The sequence below is a fragment of the Alligator mississippiensis genome, chromosome 7, assembly GCF_030867095.1.
Source record: "Alligator mississippiensis isolate rAllMis1 chromosome 7, rAllMis1, whole genome shotgun sequence".
Classification (NCBI taxonomy): Eukaryota; Metazoa; Chordata; order Crocodylia; family Alligatoridae; genus Alligator; species Alligator mississippiensis.
Window position 1 is genome coordinate 76,313,476 of NC_081830.1, and position 14,486 is coordinate 76,327,961.

Here is a 14,486-nt window from a genome sequence, read left to right on the forward strand (position 1 = left end):
AGATGGTTGGGGGTTTGGCTACAGGGAAGACAGCAAAAGGACAGATATTTAATGTATGTGGGCATGCTGGTTAGTGAAATCTGGTTTTCCAAAGGTAAAGAGATTTCAGAACTAATTAAGAGCCGCAAATAACATTTACTCCTGGTTATGATGACAGTTTAGCCCTACCAGTTCCTCCATTTAGTTCAGTATTGTTGACACACAGAAGAGAAGGAACAGCTTGATTTTTAGATACCAGACTCAGCTTGTAGTGCTAATAGCTAGAAAAGTCTTGTCTCAGCTTGCCAACCAAGTAAGCGTTATGAAATCATAATATCTGGATTTCGTCCTTTACAGAGCCGCTTCTCCCTCCTTAACCCAGGGGATGAAAGGCAAAGCTGACACAGACTGAAAACTGTAAACTCAAGCTATGGACAAATGTAATCATCAACCTTTTTAAAAAGGTAGGAAGAATTGCCGCTCTGGAACATGTATCACTAAGCCTGCGTGCTTCTACGAGGGAGCTATATCATAGTAACTTTAATTCTGATTGAAACTGGGTTCAACCTGCAGTGGATTTGCTCCATTTACCTCTGTGGGAACATGCAGATGTAACAGTTATATGGGAATTGTTTGTATCAGTCTCAGGTGGTAACCATAAAACTATTGTGTCTGTCATGATGATATTTACACAACTGTGCAAACAGAAGTATGTCCCACCTCGTGTCTACAGAAGGCACGAACCTGGTTGCGGGAAGGATGTTCTCTCTCTGGGTGAAGCTTCTATGCATGGAGATAAGAGCCCTTAAGGATAAAATTTATCCTAATCACTGATGGTCCTCAGGGTGGTGAGAATTTTATGCTTTCGAAGGCAAGAAGTTCTCAGCTGCTACAAAACTTCCGTGAGGGTTCATTTCTGCAGCACGCTCTGGGATCTGATTGCTATTTAAATCTGCCTAGCAAGTGTCACATACTAGGGCTATCAATTAATTGCGATCAACACGCATGATTAACGTGCTAATTGTTCGCATTATATTTTTTAATGCATTAATCATGCACGTGGTTTTGGAGCCCATTCCTGGGCTCTGCTCCACTGCCATCTTTGGCCCTTCCAGGCCGCCCCATGGGGCAGCAGTGGCAGCGCAGAGGACCGCAGGGCAGCCTGGGTGCGAGCTCCAGGTGGCTGCAGCAGTGGGGCAGGGGTGCACACAGACACAGGCACACAGCCGCAGCCTGCAGGTGACCAGGAACACAGCCTGGCAGCTTGTGGAGCAGCGCCCAGCAGGCAAGTCTATGAAGGAGAAGATGCATAGAGGAGGAAATGGGGGCGGGGTAGCTGACTGAGGTCCCCACAGTGAGGGAGGGAATGGGACAGGGGCTGGGGTGAATGGGGCCTTGGGGCTGCGGCTGGCCATGGGACAGATCTGCAGTTTGTCCAGGGACTTGGGTGGGGGTGGAGGGGCTCCCGCTGCTGCCTGCACCCCTGGGAGAGGCCCAGGGGGATGTGCCCCCTGGATTTGTATGCAGGGCAGAGGCGGGCTACCACTGTGTGCTGGGGATATGTGCCCCGCTGCCTTTGCCCCAGAAGCCATGTGCTGGCTGCATTGCGTCCCCTGCCCACCTGGTGGCAGGAGGCACAGCATGGTCTCCTGGGGTAATGGCAGTGGGGTGCAGAGCCCCAGCCCACAGTGGCAGCCCGTCTCCATCCCACACACAGATCTGGAGAGCACGTGGCCCCTGTGCCTCCCCCACGGGTGCGCACAGTGGCAGGAGTGCCCCCCGCCCCCCGCACACCTGGATAGGCCATGGCTCTGTCCAACAACCTGCCCCACCCCCAGGGCCCCATTCACCCTAGTGACTGTACCTGCCTCTGCCCCACTCCCTCCCTCATTGTATGGGTCTCAGTCTTCCTCCCACACCCCTTACCCCTGCAAACTTACTTGCTGGATGGTGTATGTGTATGTGTGTTTGTTCCTCACTCCCAAGCTGCAGCCCCCCCAGCCCTGTTGCTGCCCCTCACTTCTGACCCACAGGACCTCACATTCTGCCAAGCTATGAGAGAACAGCCCATCCCAGGCTCCAAACCCCCCACACACACCCACACCCCCCACACCTTCACAAATTCCCTCCCCGCATACACACAGACCCCCACCCCAACCATATAAAGTACCTGTGTCATTTTGCAAAACTTTGACTTTTTCTGCACATAATTTTGAGTTTTTGGCTGTGCGATTAAAATCACAATTAATTGCAACTAATTTTTTTAATCACGCAAATAATTGCGATCACGTTTTTAAATCTTTTGACAGCCCTATTACATACATATCATTTCTGCTTAGGGTTATCTACATGGGAAGATTGGCTGGCTTAGCTATTCTGCTATAGCTTCCTTGTGTGGATATTTTGTTCTGGAACAATTATAACTTCTGTTGATAGTCACTTTTATTCCAGAGTAGAAAAGCCACACAAGACAGTTACAGCACCATACTGAAAATGGAATATCTACTTTGCTATATCTATGCTGATCAGTTTACTATGTAGACAAACCAAAAAAACATCACAGTTGGAATAGCCAAAATAGGTTATGGTTTTATAGCTGATACTCTTTATTTTCTGTTTGGGACTGTGTTTTGGATCTGATCCTGCTTCCATGAAATAGATGGCAAGAGCTACATTATATTCAAGACAAGTAGTCCATTTTGTGGCTTATTGCTTGAAGGCAATGTGCAAAGTGGCTTTCCAAAAACAATTTGAATGTTATAGCTTGGTAAAGTAGGTAGCCAAATAGACCGTTAATAAGCAGAATGCAGGGCTTTATTTTCCTTTGATTTTTAATCAAAGTGGCTGAATCTTATCTAACTGCTGTCCAACTCACAGCAACATCATGAATTATATATATATAATATATAAATATATATTATAAATATATTATATATTAATATAAATATATTATAATTTATTATATAATATATAAATTATATATATATGTATATATAAATATAAATGTGTGTGTGTGTGTACATTGTTTGCTAGTATATGAAAACAGAACTCTGAAGTTATTGGATTTGCATCTATTTACACTGGCACAGTATAGGATCTGTAGTACTAAAGGGTCTAGAATATAATAAGTACCTACTATATCATATAATAAAATTAGGAGCTGGTTTATATACAGGAGTGGATAGACTGCATATGAAGTGGACTTTTTCAGCATCCTAAGTTTAAGAAAGCTAGTCAGTGGGTATTTGCTTCATTATGGTAGCATCCAGGGAGGATCTAGGATTTTGAAAATTGGGGCGCAGATGGTGTAGTGAATCTTCACATATAACTTAACACATTTTTCTCCAGTTAAAAAGAAACTAGAAGCTTTACTAAGATGCTGGGGGCCTAACGCTTAAACTTTCAGGCTAGGTAGAGACATTCAAAAAGCTGGAGGTGGAATTGATCCAAGTTGCACAATTTTCTGTAAACAGCATAGCTTAGATAGTTAGCAAACAGAACACACATTCACCATTTATGGCGGGGGGGCAATCTTAGACTGGGTTCCAACATTTTTAAACCAGTGTGTGCGCCAAACTTCTGTTTTGTTACAGGTATAGATTCATACATTCATAGACTGTAAGGCTGGAAGGGACCTTGGAAGATCATTGTGTCCAGCCCCCTGCACCAGGAAGGAAAGACAACTGGGGTCAGGTGACCCCAGCAAGGTGACCATCCTGTCTCCTCTTGAAGATCTTCAGGGTAGGTGATTGTACCAGCCCTGGAGTGAGCTCAATCCACAGTCTGGACACCCTGACTGTGAAGAAGTTTTTCCTAATGTTGAGCCTGGAATGGTCTTCCAGGAGTTTCTGGCCATAGACTGGTTTCCAATCATTTACACCAATAAAAATATATCTTTACCTGGCCTCAATTTAAGATCAAAGCAAAAACAAATATGCTTATATTGAAATGTTACTAGTTTCCTAGATTATATATGTAGTTTAAAAACATGAGAAACTAGCCAGAATTGGTCAAAATTGTCAAAAGTTATTGTTTCATTAGCCCTGTAGTCAAATGTATCTCTTATTCAAATTCATAAAACAAAGCCTAGTTGTCTTTAGTGTTTTGACAGTGATTCTAATACTTCACTGTCAGTCATTTTTACACCTGAGTTAACGTTTTTAGCTAGCTAGAGCTAAAAAAGATCTACGGGGCTGTGAAATAAGAGAGAGACGTTACCAGGAAAGACTAACAGACAGCAAATTTAAAGACTATTAAAATGGAGAGGTCATTAAAACCTACGCAATGAAGATAAATTAGCAGGAATCAGGTAGATTATAATGAGCTATATAGTCAGTTGACTGTCAGAATTGTCTAAATAGAAATGTCTCTGCCACTCCAAGGCAGTTGGTTTTAAAGTTTGGGTAGAGCAGGGGTGTACAAGTGCACACAGCATCCCTACCTGGGTCAGCCCTGGATGGCATCCAAAGGTTCTTATCAGGACTGGGATCCCACTAGGTATCCTGGGTACTGTACAGTCCAAGACAATTTTGCCCTAGAAGGTTTATACTTAAAGACCTTGATCTTGCAACTTTATGGCTATAAATGAGTTGTGAAGTCAAAGGGGATCTGCAGCAATGAATTTCACCTGTGTTCAAGAAGCTGTAGGTCTTAAGTCACAAAGTACCAGTGCAGGACTAATAAATGACTAATTTCTCGCCAAATCTTATCAGTAATTTTTTTCTACAAAGCTTATTCCAACTGAACCTTAAGAAGTATCCTTTCTTAAGCCACATTCCCAAGAGTAGGAAAGTGCAGGGAAACTTCATGGCTCAGGGTAGTCTTATTCCTCCTTGATATACCTAGCTTCTGTTAGGATGCTTCTAAGTCAGATGCGGATATGGAGGAGAATGATACAGGTCCCACCTCTCTGGACACATTTGACTTAATTTGATACAGCAGGATGGATAGAGACACCTGAGAAATTAATTTTGGCAAACTCTTTAGTGAATTAAACTGCTATGTAGTGATCTCTTAGCTCAAATTGTATTTACTGCCTACTTAATTTATACTGAAAAGAGGCCAATTATCCCACCTCTTATTTGCCTTGTGCATTGAGCCTTTGGCTACTAGGATTGAATTGGAAAACACAATTAAGAGCATTAACTGTAGCAAACATACCAGAAAAAATCATTATGTGCTGACAATATTCTTTTTCATATTGCTAATCACCTACAGAGCTACCTGCATGTAACAAGGTCGGAGTCCCAGGGGTAGCTGTGATGCCCCTGATGACTCTACAACTGTGCCCCACTCTGCCCCTAGGGCACCTTCCGGTGTTGCCTGCCACACCTTGATGGTATTGTAATGAATAGAGAGGCTGCCCACAGGCCTTCATGTGGCCTCAGTCCAGCTGGACCCTGCTGGCCTCTGCCTGCACCTAGGCCCTTCACCAGGCTTTACTGGTCCTTAGACCCCTCTCTGGGCCTTACTCCATAATTCTGCTACCAGAGGGCACCTCAAGCCTTAAGGGATAATTGTGTGGCTCTAAATCCTCTCCTACACCACACCCCAAGCCTCATGGGTGTTACCATAGTCACTCTGTGGGGCTTCAGCCTCCTTGGCCTCCCCCTCTTTATTTCAACTAGGCCTGCTCGCCTGGGCCCACTGTATCAGACCTGGCCTTGAGGCAGTTCAGCTTCCAGTTGTCCTTTCTGGTCACCGGGCCCCTGGCCCTGTCTGCCAGGCCCCAGGCCCCTGTGTGTCTGCACCCCGCTCTGGTGTTGTGTCCCAGACCCCTGTCTCTCTGCTGCCTTGCACTCTCTGCCCACTCCAGGCTCAATAACTGCTCAAGCCTTGAGCCTTCAAGGCTATTGCGTGCCCCATGGGCACTAATGGGACCTCCGTAAACCTCCCCTTACAGTCCCAACCCAAAGCACTGGTATAAACAGTAACATAAACATAAGCCCCTGGGCTGTAACACAAACAACAGCAATGGAAACAGCCCTCTGCCCCTTTAAGAGGGCAAAGCTTTCTTCGCCCCTTTCCTGGCACACCTCCCAGCCTGGGCTCCTTGTGAGTTCCCCGAGCCTCAGTGTTCCTGCAGGCAGTGAAGCAGACAGTCTGTCATCCCTGGACAGGAGCTCCTACTGTGCAGCTGGGAGGGCTAGACTGGCTTGCCAGTCCAAGCCTCACGTTTATATGCCCCCAGGGCCCTGTCTACTGGTCAGCAGGCCGCTTGCAGGTGCCTGGTAATTGCCTCCTTAGGCCTGTTGCCCCTGTAAAACAGGAAATGCTATCTCCTGCCTAGCCTGAAGAGCTCCCTGGCCGGGCTACTTTTCCCTTAAAGAAACAGAGAGAAAAGTAACATCTGTCTCTGTTACACAGTGCTATTACATTTCAGAGACAGATGTTACTTTTCTCAAGAGAATTAATTGGAAGCAGCAAATCGCACGCCCAATTAGATAAGGAGGGAATGGGGAGATGTTCTTTTATTGGAAAATCTTCTTGTTGGGCATGGCTTGAAATGCAGCAGTAAAGGGAAGGTTCCAAATATTTTTGGGTATCTTGATATTGTAACGTTTTTGGATAAACTATTGGTTGGGGACTATGATTTAGAGAACTACCTAAATAGAAGGCTGCAGCCCTGAGTGATTAAGAGTTCATAGGATGTGAGTTAATTACTGCTGACTTGTGGGTCACACAAACAGTAAGGTTGACTGAGTACATTCAAGATCTGAATAGAATTGAACTGACTCCTTTTATTTAAGGTTCACCAGGAGACTGATATACCTTGCAAAGTAGAGCCCAACTACTGTTAATATGTTTTCACATATTAACAGTAGGCGTGCTCTCATGAGGCATTCCTCTTGCAATCCTCAGGAGGTGTGAATTTAGGTAGCTCTTGCTTGCTGTCATTCTCGGTGTTCTTGAAATACCCAAGTTTCACAACACAGTTTACCTATCCTTTCACCAAAATGCTCATTTGAACTTGTACCTTTGTGCACATGGCATCTTTACTACTTTTATCTCAGCACCTATACTCATTAATTTATTTCTGTACTCCTAACACTCCCTTTTTTTTAATCAGCTTCTCTGCCCATTAGTGTATTTTTATATTTTACATTTCTTATCAACTTATATAGCAGTCAGCAATGCCTATTCCCTTCTCATTAGGTCATTCACCACACATCAAGGCCTGTTCTTTCCAAGGTCTCTCATAGCTTAACCACAGCTTGAGACCAGAAGTCCCACACCTCCTGTGCTGTCATTGTCCTTGTATTTAAACAGACTAAGATCATACCCACTCAAAACTCTTCAGGTCAGCTGGAAAGTCAGGAAGCATTGTATTTTCAGACAACACAGCCAGATTTCTTTGAGTCTGTCCCTGTAGCATGATTCTGAGGAAAACAACTACTTCTCTCTTATTCCCTGAGAACCAATAGTTGCATTTTATCAGTGATCCTAACAATTGCCTTAAGTGTAGCTACAGTAAAAATCACTGTGCTTTATGGCTTTTTTCATCAGTACAGAATCATAGAAGTTGCTGTTGAAACAAATCACACAAATAAGTCTCTTGTTTCATATGCCAGTCTTGCAATGGGCCAAAACTTTTGAAGATCTCTTAGAAAAGCTGTGCACCTTATGTCTGAGACTATGACTTTTATTTGGCAACCATGTAAAGAAACTCAACATCTGCAGAATGAAAACACAGCACTTTCATGGAAGGAACAAAGGCTTACATTTACACTAGGCTAGGTATACCTGTAACAAATTATAGAACCAAAGGGCTGTGGAGCTCATTTTCTGTATATTATAAATGAGGGAAGAGAAAGGGTAGCAGAGTTAAAGTATGTGGGGACACTGTTAGAAAAGTGAGGATGGGGGTTCAGCCGTGGGCTCTGGGTGGCAGTAGCCAGTAGTGGAGGGGCTGGCTGGGGCACAAGGGTGATGAAAGTGCAGAGCTGTGTGGCTGGGTGGCAGGCAGGAGCCTGGTGCCTGGCTGGCTGGGCTGACTGGGTGCAATTTATGCCTGTGGTCAGTCTACAGTAATAGGGCAGTAAATTACCCCAGCCTAAAATAGTCCCCAACAGTATTAGCTTATGCTGGCATAAATTAGTTTACTATGGCCTAATACTGTTGCACGTGTAGATGGTGATGTTTTACTTCATAGTTAATTAGTCCACTCTGCAGTAAAGCATATGGAGACATGGCCAATATACCCCACATTTCTAACCTTTCATTACAGTGTTCGTGGAGACATTATGCTTTCAAGGCCTTTTACTTTTTTAAAGCTTTGTTATGGGACTATACATATGGGTTTGTATTCACCCTGGAAAGAAAACTCCAGTTTATTCTTGTCAGAAATTCTTTATCCATAGTATTTTTTGTTATTTCTGTTGACATGTTATTTCACTACAACTGGCAACAGGGTTAATGGATAAAACATTTTTTTTTTATCAGAACTTATAAAGAATACGTGTCACCTCCCATGTGGTTTGCTAACCATGATTTACTTATCATGAATCATTGAAAAAATATAAATGAAACTTGGCTTCAGGAAACTGAAACTTAATATATGCCAAAGTGTTTATGCCAGGTCCTTAGCACAGTCCCCAAGATTTCAGTGAAGCTATGCTGATTAACACCAGCTGAGAACTGGTCCGCCCTCCTTTAAAATGACTTTTTAAGAAAAATGCACATTGCATATTCTGATCAAATTTTAGAGCAGCTCTGAAACTCCAAAATCATGAGTTACCCCAGGTCCGAAAGAAGGCAGTGTATTTGCCTACCCACATTCATGTTACCAGGCTTGTTAGTGTCCAAAGTATACTGAACTAAGTTCATTTCTATCTATTCAAACACAAGCTGTACATGTAATAACATCACAAGGAGTGGTTAAAGCAGGTCATGAAAGTAAGAGTCCAGACTCCTATGTTTTTCTAGGTTTCTGTGGGCATATTTACATGTCCATTAATGCGCTGTCGTTAGTGTGCGTTAAATTTAGTGCTTTGGGTAACCAAGTATTAAATCAATGTGCAATAACTTGAACTACTGTGCAGTAGTGCTGGTGCATGGGTTTTTAGTGACACTTACTGCACAGCAGCCTAATACTACTGCACAGTAGTATATTAGTACTTTTTTCCCTGGCACGCTACTGCGCAGTGTTACTAGGCTACTGTACAGTTAGCATCTTGGGTAGACGTGCCCTGTAAGTGATTAATTTAGATTGCTCTTGGGCAAGTGATTGAAGTCTGAATGTTTTTGGTGGTAATTTCCTTGTCTTTCAATTTACTTGCTTTAAAGGGTGGGGTGAAACCTCACATTTGTCTAGACTATTTCTTCTATTCACCACTTAAATCCTGCTTCCTGATCACCTTCTACTTGTGCATTAAATGAAGTGACTATAAATGTGACATAACAGAAGACATTGAATAAAATCTCTTTTAGCCTAGTGACAACCTCTATTACACCTAAACCATGACAGAGCTAATAAGAGCTGATATGGTCAGTGACAATAACCACCTGCCTGTGCTGCTTAGAGTACCAGGGATCCTCCACACTTTTCCTTCAGTCATGGAAGTGGTGATCCAAAGCCCGTTAATACAATATCAGTCTTTCTTTCGATTTCAGAAGACTCTGATTGAGGGCCCAAGACCTCTTATCATCATTGCCTACTCTCTTGTGTAGCCCAGACCTGTATTATAGACTTGTGCTAATGTAGTTGTGTCAATCAGGGGTGTGATTTGTGACCAACAAACTGTGCCAGTGAAAGCCCCTGGTATAGATGCTGTTGTACTAGGAAACTGTTTTTTGCTTGTTTGTGGTGGAGCTAAGAGGGCTAGGATAAACTATGCCAGGAAAGGCATCATTTGCTAGCTAGCTATATCCTTACCAGGGGTCACACACTTAGCTAGAAAAAAACTGCAGCCAACATAACTAGTTTCAGGAGCATCAAGTTGGAAGTCCCTTTGCCCACGTCAGTGCCACTAACACATCTTCCAGTGCTGTCACTGCCAGTCCTTTTAGACTCAGGACACTAAGTATAGCCCTTCCAGATGCCCGTCCCTTGCTGTAGCAATGAAATATGAGACAAATTGGAATTGAACCCCCTCTCTTGCACAGCAACTGCAAATGCCAGCTTATGATAGTGTCTAACTGGGGTCACTTCCTTAATAAGAAAGGCAGACTTTAATGTGAGCCAATGAGATTCTAAAACATTTTGCTTAAACAATACAAATTTCATATTTAAAAAAAAAAATGGTACGAGTGTGGCTTTGTATCAGACTCATTGTGAGCCTCACCCTTTTCTTCAGGCCCAAATAAGTTAACAACTCTATTGTTTTCTGTGGGAGTTTTCTGTCTGAATATAGCAAGACTTGGCACCTGATCACGGAAGAAACTGGATGATACAGAGGACTGCGGAATTCCCCATGTTATGAGCTGAAATAAGAAAGCTCATATAGTTCACTTAACTTGCAAAAGCTGCTTAGTTCCCTTAAAGTTAATGGCAGAGAAGGTAATGTGGGTAAATGTGGTATCTTTTATAGACCAATTAAATATATTGTAGTTGGAAAAACTGTTCTTTACAAGCTTTTGGGCACAAGTCAGGATCTGAAGTTAGACAAGTCAGGATCTGACCCAAAGACTTTATGCTAAAGGTATATTTAAGAGGATATTGTCCCTAAAGTGCTCCTTTTTCTGCATCACAAAAATGTCATGTTTACTGAACATTTTAGTCAGAGCAGGGAGAGAAGGTTTAGATATTAATATGAGTCACATTTTTTTACTTTAAAATGTGTTTTTAGTGACTATAAAATCGCTCATCATGAATTCTAATAGCTCTTGGCTCCCAGTGATTTCTTTATCAAATGTGCAATGTGCTTAATTTACAAGTAAAAATATGTTTGTTTCTGTTTTCAGCTTCCAGCTTGGTAACTGCTCTTGGATTTGTGAATCAAGCTGGGTTCCTTCCACTTCAGGTATCATCGTCACCAGAATTAGAGTGAGTGCTGCCTTAGCCCCATTATCTTAAACAGATTGGAATTTAGCAAACAGTTCTGTTGGTGGTACTTATGAAGGAAGAGAATCCAGCTGTGTTGGCTCTTCTGAGCTATAACAGATAAAACAGTGAACCATTATTTATCACAAAGGCCAGCAGATACCGGTCTGAATAAACACAAGGGGGCAGATTGGATTAGTAAGGAGGTACCTGTTCTCTTTTTTTTTTAAACAGTCTTGTTTGGAGATAGAGCCACAGGTTAAGTAACACAGAAAAGCAATTATAAACCAAAATCTAAAGGCTAAAGAAAAGACCTAAAGGATAAAGGAGGGTGGGACTCCTGTGTGCCTGTTAAGGGAGGGCAGGATTCCTGTGCGTCTGTTGCAAAGTCTAATGCAAACTTTTTTTTTTATTATCGGTTAGATTTGAATTAAACCACATCAAAATTGTGCCAGTCCATACAAACCAGTGAGTGACACTCACTAAAACACTGGGCCTGAATCTAATCCCATGCTGGCATGACTCCATCCTACCCTGAGCTGAACTCAAGCATAACTCCAGAGTCATTCTGCCAGTGAAGTTACTACCAATTTATACTGCTGTAACAAAGACTTGCCTGTGTATTTGTGTATATGTCTTAATTTCTTACTTATTACTACAGCTAAATAAGATATGTAACTATAGAGTGCAAGCTTTCATGAACCAAAGTTCACTTCATTAGATGCTGTCAAAGGACATGCAGAAAGCAGAGTATAAAGTGGAATGAGTGATAGAATACAATAGATAGGAAAGCAGGAGGGAGAAGGAGAGGGGAAGGAGGAGTAGGAATGCTATGAATGGCATACAAACAAAGAACCCATAGGAACAAAAGGGTTACAAAAACTAATTATACCCCAGGGAATTATGTGCAGAAAAATTCAAAAATTATATGCAGAATAACTCAAAATGATGCAATTTTATTATTATTATATATGCAGGTACTTGGTATGGTTGGGGGCGGGTGTGGGGGGGATTTGTGAAGCTGTGTTGGAGGTGTTTGTGGGGTTTATGGATGGGTGGTTTCTGGGAGGGTTGTGAATGGGTGGGGGTGTATGTGTGGGGTTTGTGGGGAGGTGTGGCTATGGGAGTATATGGGGTTTGTGGGTGCGTGTGGGGTTTGTAGATGGGTGTGGGATTTTGGGGAGTTGTCAAGGGGTGTGGGTATGTGGAGTTTGTAGGCAGGTGTGGGCCCCCTCACCACACATCCCCCAATGGTGCACAGCCCCTGCTGGTGGCAGCTCAGTGGTAACAGGGACCGGGCCCTCAGGGTGCTCATGGCTGTGGCAGGCAGAGCCCCTGGTGGCGCACACCTCTGACTGAGTCCCAGGGCCTGCATATGCTGGCACAGAGTTGGCCTGGCCCTCTGGCATGCTCCTTTGGACCAGACCAGGCTGGCTCCATGCCAGCATATGAGGCTTGTGGCACTTCAGGAAGGAATCATGCACCATCGGGGCAGGTGGGCTCCGTGCCTCCATGTGCAGCTTTCCGCTGGAGTGCTGGAAGCTCCACATGGAGGCACAGAGCTGGCTGACCCAGCCCGATGCCGTGTGGACCAGGAGCTGCACATCATCAAGCCAGGTGGGATCCATGCCTCAATGTGGGGCTTCCAGCACTTCAGCAGAAAGCCACATGTGGAGACATGGAGCCTGCTTGGCCTGATGGTGTGCAACTCCTTGCCTCCATATGCAGCTTCCCACCTGGCCTGATGGCACACGGCTCCTGGGTCCATGTGCCATTGGGCCAGCCCTCCATGTGGGGCTTCCAGCACTCCAGTAGGAAGCTGCACATGGAGGTACAGGGTCACATGCCATTGGGCCCGGCACACTCCATGCCTCCACATGCAGCTTCCCACTGGAGTGCTGGAAGCCCCACGTGGAGGCCTGGATCTGGCTGGCCTGGTTTGATGGCACACAGCCCACACCCACCCACAAACCCCACACCCTCCCACCTACACACACACCTCCACGCCCACCTTACGCCTACCCTCCCCCTCTGCAGGCAGGAGCTCCTCTCTCTACTTACCCAGCTGCCTAGTTGCATGGCTCTGTGTCTTCACATCATGGAGGTGGAGGCACAGAGCCCACCGCAGTTAAATTATGCAATTATACATGGTCATGTCTTTTATGTGCAAAATTGCGCGGGAGCATAATTGCATCATTCCCCAAGGTGCAACTAATCCAGATAATGAGACAAGAATCCATAATCCCTTTTTAAACAGTACTTAACACACTCCAGTTTGTGCATGGCTTCTTGTTCTGCAGGTACCTGTTCAAACTGGTTTTTCATTTTTTTCTTTTTTTTTTGCCTGAGAACAGCAATCCTGAGGTCAGTGATGGAGTGTCCAGGGAGGCTGAAGTGTTCTTCCCCAGGCTTTTATCAGACACATCAGACTGCAAAGACTAGATCCTGCCATTGCATCTTTTTTGGATACAGCCCTGTGCCCTACGTAACACAAGTGTGCCTGAGAAGATCTAGAACTAAGTTTGCTCCCTCCAGATTTTGTTACTGCAAAGGGGAATAGTGCATGGGTGCCAAGAGCAAAACAAACGTGAGGCCCAAACACTTGCACACACCCCTATTGGTTCAAAATAATAGCAACTGGCTATGGTTAAAAGGAAATTACAGCACCAGACATAGGAGATGAGTCATGTTGTGACAGGGTGGACAGCTGTAGCTTTGTTTGCCCTTTTTTTTTAAATGCATTGGCTTGGAATAAAGTGTAAACCTTGACTGTTGAAATATTTGTGAGTATATGGAGAAAGGCCTATTCTGAACTGGTCTAGGCACAAATTTTCCGTACAGTTCCCGTAAGTTGACTTTCATTTTTGTATTGTTGCCTCTGCATTTTAAGAACCACTGGGGAGCTTCATCAAATCCTCATTGACTTCCACGTGCGCCCTCTGCTGGCACATTCATGAACGTTCAGAAAGGTAAAAGCCTGGAAACCCCAATGCTGAATTACAACAGGGTCTCAAACCCCAGAGTAAAATTCCTTTCTCCCTCTCCAATAAATGCTGACTCCTCACTCCGAAACCACACAGAATATCATGTCCTGCTCAACATATTTGTAATCATTGTGTTTTGGATTTTCTTGAGTAATTCCTTCCGAAATAGCTAAGACTTTATTTTGGGTGTTTAATATCCTCAGATTGATATGATTTAAATGGAGTTATAACAAATATTACCTCACTTCTCTGAGAGTAATTTTGGAAGGAGTCAGCTTCCTTCTTTCTCTCTCTCTCTCTCCCCCCCTTTCTCTTTTGAATAGTTTATCAGAAACAGGATGTTGGTAAGCACTTGAATATCTTTGCAGGGGATCATTATGAAAATGGACTAAAGTTACATAATTTACATTAGGCAGGAAACTTAGGCCTAAAGATGCTCATGATAGGGCTGCCATAACTATTTATGCAATATTAATGAAAATAAACACATGTAACTGGACTCAGGCCAGGGCTCAGTTGTGTTAGAAACAATCAGAAGAGCT

General features: G+C 43.8%; 1 long non-coding RNA gene across 1 annotated transcript in view; it reads left to right on the plus strand.

Moving 5' to 3' along the window:
* Window positions 1-14,443, plus strand: part of LOC106738339 (uncharacterized) — a 47,571-nt gene extending 33,128 nt beyond the window's left edge. The window contains exons 6-9 of the long non-coding RNA XR_002087372.2: window positions 337-443; window positions 3,573-3,720; window positions 10,882-10,963; window positions 13,315-14,443. This is a non-coding gene — a long non-coding RNA (uncharacterized LOC106738339). The remainder of the gene's footprint in view (window positions 1-336; window positions 444-3,572; window positions 3,721-10,881; window positions 10,964-13,314) is intronic.
* Window positions 14,444-14,486: the final 43 nt, after the last annotated feature.